The 12,261-nt window shown below is 40.8% G+C and overlaps 1 pseudogene; it reads left to right on the top strand.

Moving 5' to 3' along the window:
• The first annotated feature begins 10,665 nt into the window (after positions 1–10,665).
• On the top strand, positions 10,666–11,598 carry LOC116632436 (annotated as a pseudogene).
• The last annotated feature ends 663 nt before the right edge of the window (positions 11,599–12,261 follow it).

Here is a 12,261-nt window from a genome sequence, read left to right as displayed (position 1 = left end):
CCCAAGTTTCTGATATAGCAGGTGAAATATCCTTACTCAAATAGGGCTCCTAAAACTAATCTGTCTAAAAGGGAACTGACTTGCACTCCTCCTGCCTGCTCAGGAATTTGGCTCTTACATCTCATTTACTCTACTTATTGTGTTATTTCTAATGACTTATGTGCTACAGGTAGTGCTGCCCATTAAAGATTTCAATTGTTTTCCTAAATTTTCCAGTCATTAGGCAGGCCATGTGATTACTTCTGACCAAGTAAATATATAACCATCTCAGACTAAAAGAGTGAAAAATCCCATGTACACTTTTCTAGTCTTACTCTTCTGCTATAGCAATGGAAGAGTTTGCATATTTGAGATCATGCACATATAGGACCATGGAGCCTCAGTCAGACTGTGGCCTCCAGAAACTATGGATAGCAGAGCTTCCTGCCTACTCTCCCTAAACATGTAGCATGGGTGAGAAATAAACCTTTGTTGTAATAAACCACTGGAATTTGGGGCCTAATCTGTTACTTCAGCATAACTTAGCCTACCCTGACTAATAGAGCATACAAATATCTTATTAAAAAACATCTCTTGACCCTACATTCCCTTCCAGCTAGTGTCAACTTATTCTGCTTTCTTTACAGTAAAATCATTGAATGTATTATCTACATTCAGTCTCCACTCCCTTGCCTTTAAAAAAAATCTGTAATCAGGCTTTTTTCCTCACTCTTAAAAAATGTCACTAAATCCAGCAGTCAGTTCAATGTCCTTATGTTATTCAACTATTATCAAGCTTTATTCTCAGTTTTGTTTATTTCACAGATGACTTTCCTTTAGTTTTAGTTGTCAGTTTCTTTTTCTCTACTCTTTCCTAAATATTGTCCTGCCCCCAGTCTTGGTCCTTGGCCCTCCTCTCTATCTCCTTCAGGATCTTATCATTTCATGCATCTATATGCTGATGACACATCATTTATATACCCCATCCAGACCTCTCCCTGAAGCTGGACTCATCCCTGAGTAGTTAATAGTAATAGTTTAGAGGTATCTAAAACATAACATGTTCAAGTCAAAACTTTTTATTCCCACCGCAATCCCTCTAAATGTTGGTTTCTTTACTATTTTCCTCATTGCAGCCACTAACATTCACTCACTTCCTAGACTCAGTCATGGATGAGGGTTGTGTGCTGCTAAAATTCTAGATGGCTCCATTCTTTTCATTATTCTTTCTCCAGTCTCAACTTTACCCATATATAATCCATCAGAAAGCTCTGTTGGGTTTACTCTCAAAATATATCCGTGTCCCATTACTTCTGCTCATTTCTTTAAACATCACACACCTCTAAGTTACCATCTCCTTTATGGACTTTAGAAATTAACTCACAACTGGTCTCCTTGCTTCTACTCTCACCACACTACAGTTTATTCTCTACAGAGTCACTAGGGAGCTCTTTAAAACCATACATCAGATTATGTCACTTCCCCTGCAATACTCTTCTACTGCTTTTCATCACATTTAGAATATAGCCCAGCTGCTTACCAAGGACTCCCTTGGCCTACACAACTTGGCCTCTGCTACCTTCCAGCCTTACCTCCTGTTTTGTTTCTTCTGACCCTCTCCACTTCAGCTATACTGTCTTCCTTGAGGTTTCTAAAACACTCTAAGCTAGTTTTTGCTTCAAGATGTTTACATCTGCTATTTCCTTCCTATGCTGTTACCTCTCTATTGAACACTGTTTTTTAGATCTTCACACTACTTGTTCCTATATATCTTCAGATCTCTGCTATAATATCCTCTCCTCAGAAAAGCCTACTCTGACATCTATTCTAAAACAGCCTTTCAACTTCCTATACTCTCTCCCACTTTCAATTTCTTGGTAATATTTACCACACTATAAAAATATATTCTTGTAGGGGCACCTGGGTGGCTTAGTCATTAGGCGTCTGCCTTCGGGTCAGGTCATGATCCCAGGGTCCTGGGATCGAGCCCTGCATCGGGCTCCCTGCTCCACGGGGAGTGTGCTTCTCCCTCTCCCACTCCCCCTGCTTGTGTTCCCTCTCTCGCTGTGTCTCTCTCTGTCAAATAAATAAAATCTTTAAATATATATATATATATATATATACACATATATATATTCTTGTATATACTTGTTTATTCAACTATTTAGTGTCTGTCTTCCCTAATATAACTTCAGTGCAGGGAATTTGTCTTGTCTGTCACTGGATTTCCAGTGCTCAGAATAAAGCTAGGCATCTAGTAGATGCTCTGTACATTGCTACTATATTAATGAATGAATTAATAAGTCACACATGTCTACTTTTGCATATGGTTCTTTTGGAATTTTATCATTTTTTTTAAATGAAAGGGGAAGATTCACTGAGGTGGAAAATATTTCTGACATAGAGAAGACCAGGAATGATGCTTAGCGGAACAAAGGCCAATTCTACAAATAGTTGACAAATTGGCTGAGTTTTGGTCAATTCATTTTTTAAAGTCACCTCCTGAAAGTGTAGGTTTTTGCAGTCATTGGATCAGCCATGCAGTCAATCCAATTCAGCCTCAGAAGTGGGAAATAGATTGAATGTTTTTAAACTTATATTTTTTATTCTCCCAACAGGCAGTCTGTACCTTGGGCGATTTCCAACCCAAAAACCATAAGTTTATGAAAATCTCTATAGTGTTAACCTTGTTGCATCCACCTTCCTGCTGCATGATTTCCTCTTCACATTCAAGTACTTAGAAAGCACTTGCCCTTGTTACTAGAAAAACTAATGTTGGAATCTCTTCTAATCTTCATGTTTCCTGAATTCATATTAACAGAAGGGAAAGAGACCAACAATCTCATTTGTGGTTATTCCAAATACAGCCTCATCTTCATCTTCATATTTGAGCACTAAGTTTAAGAGCAAAATTCATCACAGAGCAGAGAAAAGGGGCACATTTTAGCAGTTAATCTTCAGGACAACTTGATCCGACCTAAATGCTTTGTAATCTCTCATTAAACAAAATCTTTAGCTTCTGTGATCCTCCTTTTTATCTATCCTTATGAAGCTTCCTGAGGCTGAAGCTGCTGCTCATGTTATTTTTATAAACAGCATAGATCTCTGCCCACAAATAGTTTTCCAAGGGTGATGGCAGCAGGGTCAACTTAGCTCAAGTGTCAGGAGTCATATTTCCCTCCCTTTGGAGACACCTGCCCAAGCAAAGCCCGAACATCCTTTGCTTGTATTCTCACTGCACAGACTTCCTGTTACTGAGCACCCAGGCAGCCAAGGGCCCTGGCTCATTAAAGCATGGCTGAGAGACTACTGTGTCTGTCTGCACCTTCTGTTCTTGAAATTCCAAGAAAAGCCTTCCATTTGTCCTGTTATATGCACTGTGCTGCACTGTGCCACACTGTACCCGTCTCCACCCAAAGTCTGGTGTGTTTGGTAGGGTCCTTTGGTGGTTGTGAAATTTTGTTTCTCTTCCTGAAGGGAAACATTAAGGAAGTTCAGGCTCTATGACTCCAGACTGATACCCTAAGGAAGAAACAGTCTAGCCAGGATTGAAATGGCTCATGCTGGCCCAGTCACTGTGAACTTCCCAACAGGCATCTTAATTTTTTTCAGGCATCTTTAATACATGCTCATGAAAGCCTGTGTATAGAGTCAGTGAAAAGCAACAATTCAAATAAAATCCAAAAATAAAATAATTTAAAATATATATCACTATGCAGAAACATCAGAGAGAGGGGCGCCTGGGTGGCTCAGTCGTTAAGCGTCTGCCTTCGGCTCAGGTCATGATCCCAGGGTCCTGGGATCGAGCCCCGCATCAGGCTCCCTGCTCGGCGGGAGGCCTGCTTCTCCCTCTCCCACTCCCCCTGCTTGTGTTCCCTCTCTCGCTGTGTCTCTCTCTGTCAAATAAATAAATAAAATCTTTAAAAAAAAAAAAAAAGAAACATCAGAGAGAGCAATGTGACTGTATGTACACACACACACACACACACACACACACACACACACACACACACTCTGCAAGGGAGCAGCTGTCCTTCTGTCTTCTCACAAGCCCATGCTCTAACCACTTGTGAAAGAGAAACAATCTCTGGATAAATCCTCATAGGATAAAGACCCATTTTGACTTTATCTATGACCTAGAACTCTGGACTCAGACTCATCGACCAGAAAGTCGCCATCGCTGGGAATGAAGAGAACTGGATTCTCAACAAGTAGCCTACTTTAATGAAAGGAGTACAGACTTTAGAATTAAAGAGACCTAGCTTTAAATCACTCAGATTCCATTTATTAACTGTGCAACTATAAGCAAGGACCTTAAACACTCTGAGCTTCCATTACCTCATATGCACAAAGCTTTTTGGAAGCATTAAAGATGATGTACATGAGGGGGCTAGAACAGAGTAAGATCTCAGGGAATTGTAGGTAGTTTCTACTATAGGCCAACTCTTACTCTTGTTGGATAAGACACACCATCTCTTTAGGCTCCAGTTTTTTCCCTCTAAGAATCAAGTCTAGGGCTCAAAGATTCAGAACTTACTGGCTACACTTATGGAAGAAAGACTGATGACATAAAGAATTAGGATTTTCTTGGCAAAAGTTGATGAGTCTCTTCCTTCTCCTTGGTGTGTCTGGATGGTAGATGGGCAAAAGTTCTGTCTACATATGCATAGGTGTTAATAAAATGGGACAGGATGATGGTAAGTCCTTAGGGAAGAAAGTGTAAAATTTCCACTCTCATCTTGGCTTTGTGCTCACTTGCTCTCTCTCCCTCTCTCTTCTTCTTTCTCATTCTCTTTCTCTCTCTTTCCAAATGGAGAATGGAGAATGTACTGTCTCAGGCTTACATTTCATGAGATTATTAATATGAACATCCTTATAAAACTATAGGCAAACATAAGCTATATTCTTAACTATGTAAACTTATTGAGTGTCTCCAGTTTGCCTTGGATATATATTATGTTCAACTCTGGACTGTCCTAGAAAACAGTAATTGAAATGAAGTTAATGTCCCTAAAGTGCCCTATATAAAGAATACTAGGTTAAAGTATTCTTTGGAATACTTGCACTTGGAGAGTTTCCCAAGAGTTTTCTTTCCACACCCTATATTTGATTTGTATTAGACAATTTCATCTGTCATCCAAGACTGCCATTTACTTCCTACAAAGGAAAGTAATGCAGCTGGACTCAGTGCCATCATTTTTAAAATGTGTGCATATACAAGGACTTTCTTGACCTTTTATTTAGAAGGTAGGTAATAGAATTTAGATGGGATTAATCAGTACATAGTTATATGCACACACACACACATACTGTTTTGAATTGAGTAGCTGGCATTTTTCATTTGCTTTTTTCAGGTGATCAATCTATCCTTAAATAGCTTTCAAAAGACATGAACTGGTCTGGCTCAAACACTGGAGTTTTCATTTCTTCTTATATTGATTACAGTAACTACAATAACAAGCCAATATCCACTGGGTAAAACTAATCTTTCTCATGCTGGTGAACAATTATTGAATTGCATTGACCTATTTTTCTTTAATGGTGTGAAATATGTTTAATCATTAAAAGTGTCCTCAAATTGCCTGATTCCCACTTGTTTTTCAGCTTGCCAGGGCTCAAGTGAGTCAAAGTGATAACTCCACACACCAAACCTTTTGTAAATGAATTACTGAAAGACAGAACTTCCAACCTCAGAACAAATGCTACAGATAAGATGGAGTCTTAACACTTACACCTGGCCATCTTTAGCATCATTTTGGATTTGTACTTCTGAATGGGTATAATAGTTTTCTGTTGCTGTGTAACAAATTTTACAAATTAAGCAAATTTAAATTTAGGAGCTTAAAACAACACACATATTTATTATCTCACAGTTTTAGTGGGTCAGAAATTTGGGCACCTCTTAAATGAGTCCCCTATTTAAGGTCTCACAGGGCTGCAATCAGTGTGTTGTCAGCTGGATTGAGTTCTCCTTTGAAGGCTTGAAATTATCCATATCCAAACCTACTACCACTGTTGGCAGACTTTACTTTCCTCGTGGCTGCAGGATTGAGGGCCCTGGCTTCTTACTGATTGGAAGTTGGGATTGCTCTCAGTTCTTAGAGCCTGCCTACAATTCCTCACCATGCAGACTTTCTCCAATGGCTGCTAACTTCATGTTAGCAGGGTGAGTCTCTACAACAATTTTGCTACCAAGGTCGTTTTAAATATGGGAGTGACATCCTTTGCTTTTGCCATATCCTATTGGTAAAAATCAAGTCACAGATCCCACCCACAGTCAAGGAAAGGGAATTATAAAAGAGCACAAAAACAGGGAGGCCAGAGGCATGGGGGTAGGGCTCATTTTACAATTTCTCCAATGAAATAGGTACAAAAGGCAAAATATTGGGAAGGGCATAAAGGAGGATTCAGGACACCAACACTCTTCAAGAAGATAAGGTTGAAGTCAGAGATGGAGACAATAATGTGACCAGCCAAGTAAGACTAACATTTGGCACATTTCTAAACTCATATTTTTAAAAATATTTGCTCCAGGGGAGGTGGGTTGGGGGATGGGTGAAATAGATAAAGGGGATTAAGAGTACACTTATTGTGATCAGCATGGAGTAATGTATAGATATGTTGAATCGTTATATTATACACCTGAAACTAATATACTATATTAATTATATTTCAATAAAAATTGAAAATATAAAAATATTTGTTCCATGTTTATATAGAGAAAAAATAAAGGGCTGTGAAGGGAGGAAAGAGAAAAAAGAATGCTGAGGACAGCAGTCAAATTTGGAAACTTACTCAGTAAAATAAATCCTTGCATTAACTGCCATCCCCTCCTTTAGAATGTCATCTAGTTACCATCTGCTATTATTCAGTTATGCTGTCCACAGCCTCACCATCCTAACCCAAAGTATCCTATAACATTGTTCCTTTTAACTACAAGTAATACTGATCAGAAGACAAATTTTGGTAAATTCAATTTTCTCTCTTTCAATTCCTGAAGATATAGCAGAGTCTAACAGATCAACTCCCAATAAGACTGTATCCTTAACTGAGCTATGCTTTTATACTTACTAGCAGAGTTTTTAAACTTGGCAATGCAAAGAATTAGGATGGGTAACAGCCTTAACTATATTAAGTTTTCTTAAATTTTTTTATTATGTTCAATTAGCCAGCATAAGTTTTGTCAAACACTAACTGGAATAACTTCTAACTATATAGGTGTCTATTTCCAACTGCCTGATTTAGGTTTCTGGAATCTTTACCTTGTTAGAATTCAGGTTTGGAGAATTTACTGTCCTATAGAGAAATTAGGGTGGAGTGTTAATGTTGTAAATGAAACTACAGAACTTCCTATAAATACTTTCATATTCTCTGAAATAAGACAACATATATGGAACAAAAAGGGAATACCAATTATGATCTAGATATCCTAAATTAGCAAAAAAAAGAAAAAAAGGAAGGAAGGTAGGAAGGAAGGAAAGAGGGAAAAGGAAAGAATGAAAAAATAAATATACAATTAATTTTTACTTATTATCACTTCCTCTCAGGGTTTTCTTTGGAAATTCCCACCTTGGCCAGCAGAACTCCTGAGGTAAGGGCCCTAAGTAAGGGGAGCCTCACAGTAGTCTACCACCATTTGTGCTACCTGCTCGACCTCTGGAGGCACTGACTTGTGACCCAGGTTTATTGCCTCAATTATTTCAGTGCTTTCTCTCCTTTAGGAGACCCATGGGGGTGGCGGGGGGGTGGGGGGAAGCAAAAACAAAAATCCTCTTGGTTAAAAATTTATCTCTTTATCTTTTATTTTTGATTTCTGAATCATTTTTCCCCTTATTTCCAGATACAACAAAAGAAGTACCTCAAACTCACTGCAACCAAAATATTCATTGTTCCCAAAAAGCTAACCAAGGAAAACTTCATGACTACATTAGAACTTGAAGTAAGGATATCTGTGGCAGAAGAATTCCTGTACACCCGGGCGCCTGGGTGGCTCAGTTGGTTAAGCGACTGCCTTCGGCTCAGGTCATGATCCTGGAGTCCCTGGATCGAGTCCCGCATCGGGCTCCCTGCTCGGCAGGGAGCCTGCTTCTCCCTATGACCCTCACCCCTCTCATGTGCTCTCTCTCTCTGTCTCAAATAAATAAATAAAATCTTTAAAAAAAAAAATTCCTGTACACCCAACCCAGACCTACCTTCTACCTTTTCAGCAGGAGGCATTAGCTTAGGTCAGGCCATCTCTTCATAGTCCAAAGTGGGGAAATACTCAAGTATGATTATTTGTTCTCATACCAGTCTCTTGCCAGACTGCCATTTTTACTCCTCTCCATGTATCAAAATCTGGCTGAGCCTTCAGGGTTCATCTTCAGTCCCTGTGACTCCTCTCTGCTCCAGTGGTCTCAACCTGGGCTGCATAGTAAATCTCCTGGAAGATCTAAAGAAAAAAAATCCAATGTCCAGATCCCAAACATGTTTATTCAGTTGGTCTAAAATGGAGCATGAGCATTTTTAAAGAGGTCTCCAGGTGATTCTAATGTGCAGCAAGATTTGAGGACTATTTTTACATTTAATTCCATTCAACTTGAATCATCACATTTCCTTTTGTAGTTTAATTATATTTTCCATATTTCCATGTGTAAATTTCTCAGCTTAGAGTTAAAAATCTTCTTGTTCCTCCAACTGTGGATCCTCATTTGCTCATCCAGTCAAGAAGAGCTTTTTATCTTTAAAATAGAAAACTGACTCTGCTTGTCTTAAGCTTATGTATAATGAGGGAAAGTGTCACTTTGGGGGGCATGGGGCTGAGAACATCCTTTACTGTTTAACAACCATTGTGTACAAAGAATATCAAAGCCTTACTTCCTGGTAGAATAGGAGTTAACTGTATCATGGACTTGAGGAGTTCTTGGCAGAGCATTTGATTTAAATATCTGTTTTTACTCTTGGTGCCACATTAACAGAACTTCTGTCATTAGAGATTCATGTATTTGGATTAGATTTCACCTCTTTAGGAGCTTTTCATTAGTCATAAATAATCCTAGAAGGATTCATTAAGACCTTTGTGTGAAAGCTCACCGGGTCACTGTTGCTTGCAATAAGAGGAGGCATATACAATTACCATTTGTAATAGACTTTGTCTCTTTTCTCTATGCTCTCCATAAAGGCAGAGCTGTGCTTGTATTAACTATTATGTCCCCAGCACCTAACTCAATATCTGGACAAAGCAGATTATAGTAAATGCCTTTGAATGAATGAATGAATGAATGAATGAATGATGAATAAAAGAATGAATGATCACACTTGAGCAAATGGATAGCCACAATTAGTTATGAATCCTGAAAGAATAGAAAGAAAAAAAAAAGAATTCTTGGAGGAAAAACATTACCATGTCATAGTTTTCCTGGAGTTTGAAGCTTTGCACAACCTTATCTCATAAAGTATGTTAAAGACAATTCCCTAATAGTTCCATTTTGAGGCTGTTGACTTTTTTTGCTGGGATTTCCCCCCACCATCTTTTTTCTTCAATAATATTAATAAAAAGAACAATCAGAGCTACCATTTATTGAGCTTTTACTAAGAACCAGACATTATACTAATTACTTAGGTATTTTTATTGATCCTCTCAATAACTCTATGAGGCGGGTATTTTCATTACCAATTTACAGATGAGGAGACCTAAACTTACAGAGGATATGTAAGTTCTGACAATCAAATGACAGATGTGGGATTTGAGCCACAGTCTGTCTGATTGGTTTCATTGGATCCTGATGCTCCTCCTTTCATCTGCTTTCCCTGACCTCAACATATACTCTTTCTCCTTCTATCTCTTTCACACGGTCACACATACACCTTAGGCATGAGGATGCAATTTACCCTCTCTGAATATATGGTAGCCTGAAGAGGTTTGAGTTGGGAGGCTACAGGCAATATTCCAATGATAAGGATCAACACAGCTTCTGGAATTGAACTTAAAATACACACAGTTTCTCTGCAGCCAATATGCAGAGGAAAATATGGTGAGGTCTTAATGTATTTTGTTCCACAAGGAACAGTGGGAAGGGTCTTGAAACAGCAATTAAATACTCTGCGTCAGTAATCCAGTTGTCATTTTTGCTTAAAACTTATTGGCCAAGGGTGCCTGGGTGGCTCAGTTGGTTAAACGTCTGCCTTCAGCTCAGGTCATGATCCCAGAGTCCTGGGGCATTGGGCTCCCTCCTCAGTGGGGAGCCGGATTCTCCCCCAGCCCCTCCCCCCTGCTCATGTGCTCTCTCTCTCAAATAAATAAAATCTTTAAAAAAAATTATTAGTCAGAACAAGCCACATAATCCCACTCATCCACAAGAAGGTAGGTAAACACAATCCTACCAGGTATCCAAAGGGGCATGGGGACAATGTGGTCAGTGGGTAGTACTAATGACTATGACAGGAGAGACTTGATATGATTTATATTTGTAAAGTATCATCTTGGCTATTATATGGAGAATATATCATGGAAGCAAGAGCAGAATAAGCAAGAATACTGGTTTAGGGACTACTTCAGTTACCCATGAAAGACATGCTAATGGTACGGAGGTTGTTAGCAGAAGCAGGAACCTCAGGTTGAGGTGAGACAGGTGGTGCTGAGGAGGGACCGCCTTGCGCTGCCTCCCTGAAACACCACGAGTAGGTTGGTCTGAGGGCTCCCAGGGGATGTCCCATGGCCTCCTACCCAGCCAGCACCACGAGCATAGGGTTGCGTCCTGTGTGCACATGATCAAGGATGGGACCCAGAGCAGTCTGGTCAAGAGCTATAGCTACCTGCTCAAGTTCTTGCTGGTGGACGACAGCGACGTGGGCCACGGCAAGATCCTGGAGCGCATGCAAGAAGGTACCGCCTGGGCTGCGTTAAGCCTGCAGTAACCGGATCGACTACTAGATGACTACCATCCTGCAGTGGGGCCAGTGGGTCAAGCTGGAGTTCTCGAACGTGTCTGGCCAGCACAGGTTGTGCACGGTGTTCAGGGGCGCTCAGAGGATCCTCCTGGTGTGTGGCATCACTAACGGCTGGTCCTTTTATAGTGCAAATGAGTGTATCGAGGAGATCAATGAGCATGCCCCCCAGGGTCTCCAGGATCCTGGCCGGGAACTTGCCACACCTGGCTTCAAATAGCAAGTCGTGATAGAGCAGGTGTGCCTGCCCTGAAAAGAACTGCCCAACCTTATTCAAGGGCAGCCAGCTGTACAACCTCAGCGTCATCAGGTCCTTCACGCAACCGTCCGGCATCGTGCTCGTGCAGCACGGCATGGAAAAGACCTGTTGGCCCAACCAAGTGCTGAGGCCATTGTCTCCTACACTCCTGTACCCCTCAAAGACAAACTCCCACTGCCAGTTACCTCAAGTCCTTATCACTTGGCAACTGCATCCAGGATGCACCTGTGCTGCTACTCACTGGCAGGTGGGGTAGGCAATGGTGTGGCCACAAGGGCTACAGCCTCAGGAGGTCTGAGTCCATCCGTCTCAGAACTGCTTGTGGAGCAAACGCAGTATCTATTGGGGCAGGCCGGATGTGCTCTGGCAGGGTTCGCCCTTGGCGAATGCTCCTGGCCCAGCTGGGAAGCATCAGGACGCGCCTAGTGGGTTAGGCTGTCTCAGCCAGAACAAGCCCCACCAAGGGCTGCAAGGCTCGTGCTGTGGGAAAATTAAGCAGAACAAGTCCAGGGCCCGGTGGTGCAGCTGAGAAGCAGCCAGGAGGCAGTCCCTAGAAACCCAGGAGGCCTGGGTCTCCTTTCTTATTTATATAGATGTTTTACCTCTTTTGTACATTTTTAAATCACCGGCAGGGTTTCTTCAGTGTAGCCAAGTGGTTCCCATGTCAGCTGTGGGGATGAACTTGAGACATTTGGAGAGGAAGGGGATTTGAGGCAAAGGCGGGAAGGAATCTGCTGTCAAAACTTCAATCTTTCTTTGAAATCACATACACTTCACATAAGGGTATGGGGACTGTGCGGGGGCCACTGGGGACAAGGGAATAAGTGAACCCTTTGGAAGCTTTGGGCAGTAAGTACCACCCCTGGCTACCTGCACCAGCCTTTATGAGCACCATGGGTTTTTGTTTTTTCATCTTGCTTTGTTTTGTTTTTTAAATCAGTGTCTCATTTTAAGGTAGAGCAAACACAACTCTAGTGATGGATTGAGAAAAAAGTTTTAAGGGTGATTGATGAGTTTTGGCATGAGCACCTGGGTCAATTAAGCTGTTTATTGGTAGAATATTAATGGTAAGGATTAGATTAGAGATGGTAGTGAGA

This window comes from Phoca vitulina, unplaced genomic scaffold, assembly GCF_004348235.1.
Source record: "Phoca vitulina isolate PV1807 unplaced genomic scaffold, GSC_HSeal_1.0 scaffold1, whole genome shotgun sequence".
NCBI lineage: Eukaryota > Metazoa > Chordata > Mammalia > Carnivora > Phocidae > Phoca > Phoca vitulina.
The sequence above is the reverse complement of the archived record's forward strand: the minus strand, read 5'-3'. Positions and strand labels throughout refer to the sequence as shown.